The following is a 13,419-nucleotide window of genomic DNA, read 5'->3' on the forward strand; positions in this document are numbered from 1 at the left end:
GTAGTAGTAGTAGTAGTAGTAGTAGTAGTAGTAGTAGTAGTAGTAGTAGTAGTAGTAGTAGTAGTAGTAGTAGTAGTAGTAGTGTGAGACTAGTTTTGACTCTGAAAGGGTCTTTGGGACTCCCAAGGGTCCCTGAATCACACTTTGAGACCCTTTGTTCTAGGACAAGAATGACCAAGATAATCATGGGTCAGAGCCAGAATCTTCAAAAAGTTGCAAAAACATTGCCCCATCCCCCAGTTTTTGGTATCTTCTTATAAGCATTCATTGCTCTATTGTTATCCTGAATCAGAAGTGTACAATTTATAAAATATTTCCCCCTCATTTGCACTCATTTTTGGGGGCTGTGCATGAAACTTCTCAGACTCATATGCATGAGTTTGCCCCCACCAAGAGGGCAAGTGAGTTGGTAAAAAGGATCTGTGAGCTGGTCAAGTATTTTCTCACTGGGGCCACCATCAGAAGGGAGAACGGGAGAGAGGATTACATGGGCTAATACAGGATAGGCATTAGTCATACCTCAAACAGTTAATAACCAGGGAAGAAGGCAGCTTTATGACAAAGATAATAACACACAATTCTGTAGCACTTTAATTAAGGATTGCAAAGTTCCCAGGAGACATGTTTCCTCCCTTCCTAGAGGTAGCTAGGTAGTGCAGTGGATAGAGCATAGGGTCTAGAGTTAGGAAGTCCTGAATTCCAATATGGCTTTAGATACTTATTTGCTATGTAACCCTACCTAAGTTTCCTCATTTGTAAAATGATCATAATAATAGCATCTACCCCCTAAGGTTGTTGTAAGGATCAAAGGATATAACCAGTGCCTGGTATATAGTAGGCATTTAATAAATGTTTGTTTCCTTACCCTTCCTCCCCTCTCCAAAATATCCCCAATATGTATGTCCATCTTATACAATTAATCTGCATGTGCTTCTTGTGATTAGGGATTGTTTTATTTTTATTTGAATCCCTAGTGTCTGGTACATAGTAGGCCCATGATAAATGCTTGTTGATTGATGGATTGCTGGTTGCAGCTTTTGTTTATCCAAGGTACTGCTCTTTTTGTTAGACTGTCATGACAAAGGCTACCTTGATTGAAAATTTCATCCTTTGTAGTTCACTTTTTACACATTGATGGAGGGTCCCTGTGGACCAAATTGATTTTCTTGTCTCATTCTCAAGATGGCCTTTTCAATTTGGACTAACAGAAAAAAAACAACACTGGGAGTGATGTGCAATTTCTGAGCCTGCAGTAACTATTTGGCAGGTCGTTTGTTCTTCTGAAAATAACTTTCTTGCCATGAATGCATGGTGTTTAATTCTGTGTCCCCTTTCACTCTTCTAGTGTGTGGCCACGGGACAGTCAACCACTTGGGTGCCAGAAAGTGCAAGGGTCAGCTACCCTTGCCTCATGTGCCTGAGCCAGGTTGTCTCTTGGTACAACCTTCCTGACCCACGTTTTCGGTGGCTGCTGCTGTCTAATATAGTGGAAAAAGAATGGTTCTAACATCAGAGATGCTGGGTTTAATATAAAATCCTGTTTGACTTTTACAGCTCTTTACAAGTTGGCATCTTCCCAGCATTTCAATGCCATCTACAAACTACAATCCGCCAACACTGGCATTCCTGTTGTTCCTCACACGTATCACTCTATCTCCCATGGGTGTCCCCCATGCACGGAATGCTCCTCCATCTTCTTGTCTCTCTCCTGGCTATCCTGGTCTTCAAGACCTATTCAAATTCTATTTCTACAAAATGCCTTTCCCAGGCCTTCCCAATGTTAGTGCCTTCCCTCTGAGACCACCACCTATTTTGTCACTCAGTTGGGTCCTTGTGCTAAAGGACATTCGAATAGAGAAGACAACATGCCATCAACTTTGTACAAAAAAAGATACTGGCATTGTTGTTCAGCTGTTTTACTCATATCCTATTCTTCATAACCTCATTTGGGGTTTTCTTGGCAAATATCCTGGGGTAGTTTGCCATTTCTTTCTCCAGCTCATTTTACAGATGAGGAAACTGAGCCAAACAGGGTGAAGTGACTTGCCCAGGGTCACATGGCTGGTAAGTCTCTGAGGCCAGATTTGAACTCAGGAAGATAGATGTCTTCCTGATTTCAAGCCTTGCACTCTAGCTAACCATCTCCTAATTTACCCTGAATCCATTTTGTTTGTGCAGGTAGGTAGCATAGTGGAAATATATACCTATTTACCTCAGTTTCCTCATCTGTAAAATGAGCTGAAGTAAATGGTGGGGCCCCAAAGAATGGGACATGACTAAAATAATTGAACAGTAATACCAATATCTTGTTTGTATAGAACTGATGGCATATTGTCTTCCCTATTCAAATGTGACTTCCCTGAGGACAAGGACATGCCTGAAATGACTGGACAACAAAATAGAAGGACAAGAACAGTGTTTATGACATTCTTTGTATCTCTGTCATCTAGTATTATGCCTGACACATAGTGAGCTCTTAATAAATGCTTGCAGATTGTTGACTGACTCCTGGTTTCAGTTTCCTCATCTGAAAAATGAAGAGTTTGAATTGGATGACTTTGGGGATCTCTTCCAATTCTAGAACTGTGATCCTATGCCCACAGTATCCCCACTCCTGCTTTCTTCCTAGAGTATCAAGCCTAAGTGTTAATATGCTTGGTTTCAGGACCCAAAAGAACTGAATTTAAAAAATCTTTAAAAGACCCAAATGCATGAATTTCCCTTCATAATTCTCAACTATGATTTGCAAAATCAATCTGGTGAAAGGTATGAGTCATTCCAAAGGAAGGAAGCTTCAGGCTGCCTTTAAAGTACTAAGAGATCTCCCCAAAGTAACGTGTTATGTCATATTTCCCCCCAATTTCATGCTAAAATAATTTTTAAACTTTTTTCAGTTTTGAGTTCCAAATTCTATCCCTCCCTCTTCCCCACTTTGAGACAATAAATAATCTGGTGTAATCATGTGAACAATGTTCATATTAGTCATTTTGTACAAGAAAACTCAAATAAAAAAAAGAGTAAAAGAAAGAAAGAAAGTGAAAAACAGCATGCTTCAGACAGTACCAGCTCTTTCTCTGGAGGTGGATAGCATGTTTCATCATGAGTCCTTCGGGCTTCTCTTGGATCATTGTATTGCTGAGAATAGCCAAGTCACTCATAGTTCTTCATTATACAGTATTGCTGTAACTATATGCAACATTCTCCTGGTTCAGCTTACTTCACTTTACATCAATTCATTTAAGTCTTTCCAGGTTCAAAGTAACCATTAATACAATGGATTTCTGTCAATATTTGTCAAGGACCCAAATTCAAGATAATATTCTAGGAGATGGAGGCTGGAGCAGAACTCTAACACTTTTTGCATCAAGGACAAATATGGTGTGAATTTCACCTAGACAGGGCCCAAAGTATCCCAGGGATGATTGGAAGGTGGGAATTAGCCAGGCTCTGGCATATCATAAGGTCCTATGCTGCTGAAAGATTGATTTGCACTTGAGTGGGAGGAAAGAGTGGGGAAGTCACCTCAACTTGCAGTGTGTCCCCAGACAAAGCCAGTGTCTTACTGTGAAATATGGGGCTCAATAGAGAAGAAACTCAAGATGTGCTAAATGTGCCCTAAAAATTTCCTGACCTCAAGGTGTAAGAAGCATGCCCCAGATCAAGGTTACCATCAGAATGGTAAGGGAAGAGCTAGAGAATATATAAACCCAACCTCATGGTTGTCTCAGCATCCTCTAAAAATCCCTGCTCTGGGACAAAGGTCCAGCAGTCCCATCCTAGTTAAAACTATTCAGCAAAGCTACAAAGACCAAAAAAATGAATAAAGTGTTATTATTTTCTCTGAGAGAGGAGAAAAACAAAGTGTTGACCAGATGCTTATGGACACATGCAACCCCAGGCTTGAATCCTGGATGCCCCAAGGAAGAGAGAAAGTCATAAGGTTCAGAGTAATGGTTCTGGGCCCAATTGATGAAGGTTCCAGTGCCCAAGGGAAGGCACAGATTTTGGAACATTGTGGAAGGGGAGCCTGCAAAAAAGTATCAATAGCTATGTAGAAAAGGCCCAAGTGAGTTGGGCAACTGGACTCCAATGTACACATTTGAAAGAAGCCCAGGCAGTACCATCTTTTCCCAGTTCTGCTTTTATCAGTTAAATCTAGATAAATGGATGCCAGGGAGGCTGGCTCTCATGTCATTGAAGCCCAGTAAGTACAAAATAACCTTTCAAGTTTGTGTACCCTCTTTGAGGACTAGATCATATTTTCTTGTTCATGCTCCCTCTGTTCCTGGCATAGTAGCTCGCAAATATTTGTTGAATGTATGAATAAATGATTGAGTGAATGACTAAGAATAATTATAGCTGACATTTATATAGTGGCCTATGGTCATTGTGGTGTAGCCTTGGCATGAGGAAGACTTGGGTTTGAGTTCTTTCTCTTTCCCATACTGACTGTGTGATCCTTTGAAAGAAGCCTCTGTAGGGTGGCTAGGTAGCACAGCGAGTAATCCAGTGTCGGGATGACCTGGGGTTCAAATACGGGCTCGGATACTTAGCACCACTCCCAGGAATAACTGGCCGTGTAACCTTGAGCAAGTTACTTAACCCCGATTGCTTTAAAAATAAAAAAAAGATAGTAGCCTCTGAGTACCCCCATACAACACTCTAAGACTATAAGGTGCTGATCTTTACTGGCAAAGGGATATACTTTATCAGGAATTTCTTACATCAACGAATTAACAAGTTGAGTCCAAATTTTAAACCAAGTTTTTGTGTGTATGTACATATGAACACACATATATACACAAACATATATATATATAATGTATTCTGCATATGTACGTTGTGCTAAGATTTACAAAGTACTTTGTATACATTATCTAACTTGATCTTAACATTTCTGTAAAGTAGGATCCCTAGGTATTATAATTCCCATTATACAGATGATACTCGGGCTGAATTACCCTTAGGCAGACCACCAAAACTGTCAAAGGAATGATTGAAGCCTGGTCTTTTTATTTTCTTTTGGCTGGCATGATTTATTTTTAAATTTAATTTATTTTTAATTTATGAAATAAAACAAGCATTTCTATAACAATAGATAAAAATGATGATTGCAAATGAAACGCAAATCTATTGCATAGAACTTGCTATTCCTTTTAAATATATAATAGTTATCATGTAACTTTTTTTCTCCCTTTCATACCCCCATCCCCTGCCCTAGAGATGGCTACCATTAGACACAAATATGTACATGTGTGTATGTATATACATATACATACACATATATGTAAAATCATTCTATACATATCTCTTTTGACTCCAAGCGAGATGAATGGCATTGTAATTAAAAATAAAATTACCATGGGGAGAAGAAAACCTTGGAGAGTCTTACAATGTACAATGATTCAACACATGTTAGCCTATGAGCAGTAGAATAGCTCAGCATTCACTGCATTCTTTAATTATGGTTCTGGCTACAAGTAGAATTTTTAGTTATCTATTTTTTGTATCACTTTCATTTTTAGATATATTTCACCTCTTCCCCCTCCCTAGACAGACATCTGTACTAACCTTTGTACCAAAAAATGAAAAAAAAAAAGAGAGAGAAAAGATAGTTCAGCAAAGCTAACCAACTGATCCACTGAGTTGATGTTATATGGAATGTACACCCCTTAGTTCCCTATATATCTACAAAGAAGATTTAGAGCTACATTGTCTTCTTTCTTCATTATACAGAATTCATTTTTGTTGAGAAATAACAATGAACACGTTTTAAAAGAATGATTTCATCTGAGGAAGAAATGTAGGACTAATCAGTTTAGTTGGACTATATGGTGTCTCCCAGGATGCCTACTTGCAATGAAAATATACTCTGTGACTGCTTTTTTTTTTTTTTTTTTTTTTTTTTTTTTTTTTGCAGTACGCTGGGTACCAATTTCCTCTCTTGTGAGTTTTATGGAAGCATGAACCTTGTATCTGGCATTGAGCATCTCACACACCTTCTGCCCAGCCAGACAGCTGAAAACCTAGTGGAGCTCACAAATCACAGCTGCTAGCTGCTTCATGACTGGCATTTGATCCCATACCAAAATCCTAGGGAACTCTCATCAGCACTTGGCAACAACCTCTGGCATTCTCATCAGCACCACTGGTCATGAATCTGTCTCAGAAGTTGGAAGAGGTAAGAGCTGATTTTTAGACAATCTGTTGTTTTTTTTTTTTGTCTAAAAAATATCCCTCCAAGTTTGTCTGACTTAGGAGTTAAATGATTCTGCCCAGCTCTCTGGGGGAGAGGTGGTAACTTTCTTCTTTTGCCCTTCTCCCTCCAAACCTGGCTATTTCTGGTGAATGCAGTAGGCAGGAGCACATTGACTCCTGAGTTTAATTAAGAGAAGCCTCTGCTTAAGTTAGAGAAAAACATTGATTTTATTGATTCCATCGAATTGTACTAGCAGTGCCTCTGGGGAAGAATAAAAAGAAACTAATTATCTAGCCACCATAAGGGTAAGAGAGAAACTTTCTGTAAACTGTGAATTTTATCTTGGAATAAAGACAAATAATATAGCATAGTAGAAAAAGCACTAAATTTAGAGGCAAAAGGCCATGATCCATCCACTACAGGCGTGGTACATCAAGCAAATCATTCAACTTTCAGAGTCTCAATTTCCTTGTCTGTAAAATGGGAATAAGAACTCTTGCATTAGGCAATATGGGGAGAACTTTGCATTAAGCATCAGAGTGTCTAGGTCCAATTTCCATCTCTGTTATTTGTTTTTAGCTGTGTGACTTTGAGTAAACCACAGGGATCATAGATTTGGAATGAATCATAGATCTTTGGGAAAGGATATGAGAGTCCATCTAGTCTAGCCATTTCATTTTAAAGATTAGGAAAATGGAGTCCAGGGAGGTGAAGCCATACAGTAAGTTTCAGAGGTGGAATCTGAACCCAAGACTTCTGATTCTGAGGCTCAGTTTCCTCATGTGTAGAATGGAAAGAATGATACCTACTCAAGAGGTTCCCAAGGTTGCTGTGAGCAAGTGGGATGATGCATGCTAAATACATTATAACCTTAGAGCACAACATTGCTTATTGCTTATTGTTACTATTAATTATACTAATTACTATATTATTATTGTTAATAATACATATAGCATTATTACTTGCCTTTCAGAATTATTATTATGATGAAGAAAGCTCTCTACAAACTATAGAATTCCGTGTAAGTGGAAGGTATTAAAATTATATGTATATATGTGTGTGTATGTGTGTGTATGTGTATATATATATATATATATGTATGTTTTTTTGGGGGAAGGTTGAGACTTTGGATTGTATTGGTGTATGAAACTCCCGGTGAAATAACTCCCTCTACCAATGCCTATTTGTACCTGTTCTGTGTGTGTGTGTGTATATATATATATATATATATATATATATGTATATTTTCTCTGTTATAGAGAATTTCCTGAGGGCCAGGGCCAGAAGAGTTAAGTGACTTGCCCAGGATGACAAAGCCATGTGTCATTACTATTATTGGAATGTGGTGTGTGTCAGGATATCACTTCCCTGATGGCTAAGCCTGAGGGAAGCATGTGCCTATTCTATAATAGTGATAACTATTATAAATTATTATAAACACATATAAATACTAACATATATAAAATATATCATATACACATTACATAAAATGGAAATATTTAAATATATAAATAATATAAACTAACAAACAGTAAAACCAAGAGCTTACTTCAAGGAGACTGGAAATGAGCTGGATCTTTGCCTTTTAGTTTGGAGTCCTCAAACCCGAAGTAGAAAAACTAAATTTCCAAGGTGCCAGGGTTCAAAGAAGTAATTGTTGGGGGATTGGAGCTGTTTCCTATTATGGTAATAAGGTAGGATGGAAGAATGATCATAGAGCAGGCCTACATAACATATGGCCCACTGTCTACTTGTGGCTTGTCCAAGGATTTTGGGTGGCCTGTGAAAAATGTAGGGTCGCCACTGCACCCTCTTCTGTTTGTAATGTGACCCGCCGCAACCAACAATTGTCAGTCTATGTCTAGTCTAACCTATCTCCAGCCCAAAGGGTTTAGCCTATTTTAATTTTGACCCTTACCAAATTGTGCAAAGCATAGAATTCCAGAACTGGGGTCTCAGACATCATCTATCAATGTCTGAACATGAATCCCCTCTAAAAAACATTAGGCAAGTAGTCATTCAGTTTCCACTTGAAGACTGCCACCAAAAATAAGGGAACTAACTAGTTCCTCAGTTAGGCCATTCTGTTTTTAGGTTTGGGAAGTTCTTCCGTTACATTAAGCTGTATTTGAACTCCCTATAACCAGGCACTGGTGCCCAGTTCTGTCTCCTAGGACAAAGCAGAACATATCTAATACCTTTTGCCATGTTGTCCCATTGAATAATTTACTACAGTTCTTTCTTACTCACTTTTTTCATAAGGAATATATGGGAATTCCTTCTGACCAAAGTTTGACTTTGCTAGCTAGTTGCACACAATTTTGGTGTACATATATCTGTCTCCCTGTTTTGTGCCTCTTCTGATACTTAGGATCAGAGGATTATCTAATAGTTATTTCTGTTATTATCTTTCTTGGAATCTTATATCATTTAGAAATACAAATGGGTTCCATCTTCTTGGAAGAAAGTCATTAAGATGGCAATTTTCTCAAGTAAAACAAAACTGATGGCGTCCTTTGCTTGGTGACCATAAATCTCCAGGAAAACCAGAAATTTTCTCCTTGTCAGGAAGTAACTGGGGATTCCTGAACTAGGGAATATAGAACTAAAAGAGTTATTATAGATGGAGTCAACTCTTACACCAGTAGAATTAAGCAGAAGCATGGATAATCTCAATCAATAGATAATTTAACGGACCTGTTATGCACCATTCATTCATTCTCCTCTTGAGTGATCCTCACCTATGTCTTTCCACCAATCTTCCACAGATCATTTATTCAAATGCATTGTATGTCTGCATCAGAGACAGCATATAATCTAAAAACATACTTTCTCTTTGGTTGGAACATATTCTCCCCTTTGCCTGACTCTTAAAGATTTACCTTCCTAGAATTCCATACTAAAACCCAAATAAAAACCCACGGCCTCATTCTTTGCTGTCCATTTAACCCTAATGAGTGAAAAATGAAGTATGTAATCTTACTCCAAACCAAAGTAGATGGGGTGATGAGTGCCTGTCATCACAAATCCAAGTTCAGAGGGCAATCTTTTGCAGGACCATTTGTTTCCTTCTATAACCTGAAGATGATCAGAATGTATCAGTTTCCATTGTTATAACCTTCATTTCCACACCTCCCCTTCCCTGCCCCATTCCCCCTTATGCTTATTCTTGATTACTATGCCTTTGGTTGTCCTGGTTTGTACCTGTCTACTCCTGTGTCTCTCACTCATCCCTTTTGTGAGTCGAATGCACTCTGTAAAAGCCAAAAGGCTTCATTGTCAAGGAGAGATTAATAAAATTTAAAGCAAGAAAACTATCAAACTAATGCATAAAACTAAAAACTGATTTTATTTTAAAAACCTAATAAAATAGACAAACTTTTGGTTAATTTGATTTAAAAAAGAAAGAAGAAAACCAAATTACCAATATCAAAAAATGGAAAAGATGAATTTGCTACCAATGAAGAGAAAATTAAAGCAATAATTAGAAACTATTTTGCCCAACTGTATGTCAATAAATCTGACAATCTAAGTGAAATGGATGAATATTTACAAAAATATAAATTGCCCAGATTAGCAGAAAAGGAAAAAAAATACTAAACTCCATAAAAAAAAAAGAAATTGAACAAGTTATGAACTCTTCAAGAAAAAAATCTCCAGGGCCAGATGGATTTACAAGTGAATTTTACCAAACATTTAAAGAGCAATTAATTCTAATACTATGTAAACTATTTGGAAAAAAATAGGTGGAATCCTACCAAATTCCTTTTACATGATACTGATTCTTAAATCAAGAAGAACTAAGATAGGGAAAGAAAATTATAGACTAATTTCCCTGCTGAATACTGATGCAAAATCTCTAAATAAAATATTAGCAAAGAGATTAGCAATTTATCATGAGGATGATACACTATGGCCAGGTGGAATTTATACCAAAAATGCAGGACTGGTTCAATATTAGGAAAATTAATAGCAAAATTGACCATTTCAATAACAAAACCAACAGAAATCATATGACTATCTCAATAGGTGCAGAAAAAAATCTTTTGACAAAAAGACACCAATGTCTATTAAAAACACTATGGAGTTGGGGCGGCCAGGTAGCACAGCGAGTAAGAGCACCGGCTCCAGTGTTGAGAAGACCTGGAGATCGAATCCCGGGCTCAGACACTCAGCACCACACCCAGAAATAACTGGCCGTGTAACCTTGAGCAAGTTACTTAACCCCAATTGCTTAGGGGCGGCCAGGTGGTTCAGCGAGTAAGAGCACCAGCTCCAGTGTTGGGACGACCTGGAGATTGAATCCCGGGCTCAGACACTCAGCACCACACCCAGAAATAACTGGCCGTGTAACCTTGAGCAAGTTACTTAACCCTGATTGCTTAAAAAAAAAACAAACCACTATGGAGTACAGGAATAAATGGAGCTTTCCTTAAAATGGTAAGTAGGATCTACCTAAAACTATTAGTAAGCACTGTAATGAAGATAAGTGGGAATTCTTCTCAATAAGATCAGCAGCAAAACAAGGATGCCATTATCACCATTATTATTCAATATTGTGCTAGAAATGTTAGCTTTAGCAATAAGAAAAAAAATAGAAGGAATAGAATAGTCAAGGAGGAAACAAAACTATGACTTTTTGCAAATGATACAATGGTATACTTAGAGAATCCTAGAGAACCAATTAAAAAACTCCTTGAAATAATTAACAACTTTAGCTAAGTCACAGGATATAAAATAAATTCACATAAATCATTAGCATTTCTATATATTACCAAAAAAGTCCAGCAGCATGAGATAGAAGAGAAATCCCATTTAAAATAACTATAGACAATATAAAATATTTGGCAGTCTACTAGTCAAGACAAACCCAGGAACTATGTGAACACAATTACAAAACAATCTGCTGTTTGATAAACCCAAAGACTCGAGCTTCTGGCATAAGAACTCACTATTTGACAAAAACTGCTGGGAAAACTGAAAAATAGTATGGCAAAAACTAGGTATGGACCAACATTTATACCATATGCCAAGATAAGGTCAAAATGAGTACATGATTTAGACATCGATACCATAAGCAAATCAGGAGAGCAAAGAATTGTTTACTTGTTAGATCTATGAAGAAGGGAAGAATTTGTCACCAAACAAGAGATAAAGAACATTACAAAGTGCAAAATGGATAATTTTGATTACATGAAATTAAAGAATTTTTGTAAGAAAAAAACCGATATAAACAAAATTAGAAGAAAAGCAGAAAAATGGGAACCAATTTTTACAGTCAAAAGTTTCTTATGAAGGCCTCATTTCTCAAATATATAGAGAACTGAGTCAAATTTATAAGAATACAAGTCATTCCGCAACTGATAAATGGTCAAAAGATATGAATAGGCAGTTTTCAGAGGAAGAAATTAAAGCTATAGTCATATGAAAAAAAATGCTCTAAATCACTATTGATTAGAGAATTGCAAATTAAAACACCTCTGAGGAAGCACCTCACACCTATTGGATTGGCTAATATGAAAGAAAGGAAAATGATAAATGTTGGAGAAGATGTGGGAAAATTGGGACACTAATGGATTGTTGGTGGAACTGATCCAATCATTCTGGAGAGCAATTGGGAACTATGCCCAAAGGGCAATCAAAGTGTGCATATCTTTTGGTCCAGCAGTATCACTACTACGTATGTATCCTAAAGATATAAAAAAGGGAAAAGGACCCACATGTAGAAAAATATTCATAGCAGCCCTTTATGTGGTGGCAAAGAATTAGAAACTGAGGGCATGTCTATCAATTGGGGAATGACAGAACAAACTGTGATATATGAATGTAATGGAATACTATTGTTCTGTAAGAAATGATGAGCAGGTGGGCTTCAGAAAAACCTGGAGAGACTTACATGAACGGATGCTGAGTGAAGTGAGCAGAACTAGGAGAACATTATACATAGTAACAGCAACATTGTGCAATGACCAACTTTGATAGACTTAACTCTTCTCACAAATACAAGGATCTAAGACAATTCCAAAAGAGTTGTGATGGAAAATGCTATCCACATCCAGAGAAAGAACTATGGAGTCTGAATGTGGGTTCTCTCTCTCTCTCTCTCTCTCTCTCTCTCTCTCTCTCTCTCTGTTTTTGTTTCTTCTTTCTTGTGGTTTTTCTCTTCAGTTCTAATTCTTCTTTACAATCGGACTAATGTGGAAATGTTTACTATGATTGTACATGTATATCCTACATCAGATTGCATGCCATCTTGGGGAGAAGGGAGTGGAGGGAGGGAGAGATAATTTAGAACTTAAGGGATGTTGAAAACTAAAGACAAACAAATAAATAAAATTAAAAAGAAAAGAAACGATGAGCAGGCAGATTTCAGGAAAATCTGGAAAGACATGAACTGATGGTGAGTGAAGTGAGCAGAACTAGAAGAACATTATACATAGTAATAGCAACATTGTGCAATGACCAACTTTGATAGATAACTCTTCTCAGTAATACAATGATTCAAGACAGTTTCAAAAGACTCATGATGGAAAAGTGCTATCACATCCAGAGAAAGAATTATTGGAGTCTGAATGCAGACAGAAGTATACTATTTTCACTGTTTTATTTTGTGGCTTTTCCCTTTTGTTCCATTTTTTTCTTTCACAACATGACTAAAGTGGACGTTTACATGATTGCATATGTATAACCTCTATCATATTAGTTGCTTTCCTGGGGAGGTGGGGTGGGAGAGAGACTCAAAATTTTATAAGAAAATGAATAAAACCTATCTTTACATATAATTGGAAAAAATTAAAATACTATTTTAAAAAAGCTTCATTGTACAATCTGCATCTTCTGTGAAAACCTCATAGTCCCTAAAGCAGCTGCAGTGGCCTGGCACAACAGATGATCCACAAAACAGATAATTGGGTTTGGTTTTTTTATGACTCATTAGAGTCATAAAGAATTGCTCTCCAGTTTTTATGAAACTCTCATCAAACTAGATCCTCTTCAGTTTTGAAGTGATGCTTGCTTTAACTAGACAAACATGTTAGCCTGTGCAACAGGGCTGTTGTACATCTTGCATGTCCACTGGGATCCACAATGGTAAGAATTCTCTAGGTTTTCATTCACTCCCATGAAGTAGATAAGGGCAGTAAGACCCTGTTTTACTCATAGGGACAAACACAAGTCCTAATAGGTGAATTGGTCACTTGCCAATGCTAGAACCAGGACTA

This window comes from Petaurus breviceps, unplaced genomic scaffold, assembly GCF_028583685.1.
Source record: "Petaurus breviceps papuanus isolate PSGF00001 unplaced genomic scaffold, PetGlider_PUasm1.0 90667, whole genome shotgun sequence".
NCBI classification, from domain to species: Eukaryota; Metazoa; Chordata; class Mammalia; order Diprotodontia; family Petauridae; genus Petaurus; species Petaurus breviceps.